The 818-nt window shown below is 54.0% G+C and overlaps 1 non-coding gene across 1 annotated transcript; it reads left to right on the plus strand.

Moving 5' to 3' along the window:
* The first annotated feature begins 310 nt into the window (after nt 1-310).
* Nucleotides 311-392, plus strand: Trnas-gga. The gene has a single exon. It is a non-coding gene; the product is annotated as a tRNA-Ser (tRNA).
* The last annotated feature ends 426 nt before the right edge of the window (nt 393-818 follow it).

Below are 818 nucleotides of genomic sequence, written 5' to 3' on the forward strand. Positions count from 1 at the left end.
TGGTTCTTCTAGCGGATCAGCTTGGATCCGCTAGAAGCCGTGGGAACGCATCTCCACCGCTTCAACGGTCCATGTCAGAAAGAGAATGTGTGGTATGGAACGTGGTTATATACGCATTTGAGCATTTGACCGCAGCGCCCTCTCGTCTATAAACGTTGAGCCAATGCATGCGAAGTTTATCGCGATTATATACGCATTTGACAGGAGTGCCCTCTCCTGTATAGGCGTTGAGCGGCTACATGCAACGTTTCATCCATGACATGCCCAGCTCTTGAGTTACTACCACATCTCAGAGCCCCCTACTCGTCCCGCAGTCGTGGCCGAGTGGTTAAGGCGATGGACTGGAAATCCATTGGGGTCTCCCCGCACAGGTTGGAATCCTGTCGACTGCGCAAACATTTTTTTATTTTTTTAAGAAGACAGATGGGATGGCAATCGATGTGAGCACGGACGCTGGACAAGCCTAGACCCTAAGGAGCTTCACCCCTAAAAAAAAGAAAGGCAAATATTGCGCTTTTTTTACAGCTAGTTAGAGAGACAGCCGGGGTTGAAACCGACTTCGGAGCTCCACGACTTGGGAGCTTCACAGCAACGAGCAGGAAACCGAGCCAGCGGCCGGCCAGGCCCGGGCAGCTCCATTAAACCCGACGACGGTTTCCTTAACCCCTGCGTCGACGGCGACGTTCCTTCGGGGAGCCATTCATCGATGGGCAGGCTCGCACAGGGCGCGTGCACGGACGATTTAATGCCATCGCCGCATTCATCGCGCCCGACTGTTTAATTAATTCCCGACGCCCTTCCCTGCCGGCGGCCCTGGC

Source organism: Ixodes scapularis, unplaced genomic scaffold (genome assembly GCF_016920785.2).
Source record: "Ixodes scapularis isolate PalLabHiFi unplaced genomic scaffold, ASM1692078v2 PGA_scaffold13__105_contigs__length_92229423, whole genome shotgun sequence".
NCBI classification, from domain to species: Eukaryota; Metazoa; Arthropoda; class Arachnida; order Ixodida; family Ixodidae; genus Ixodes; species Ixodes scapularis.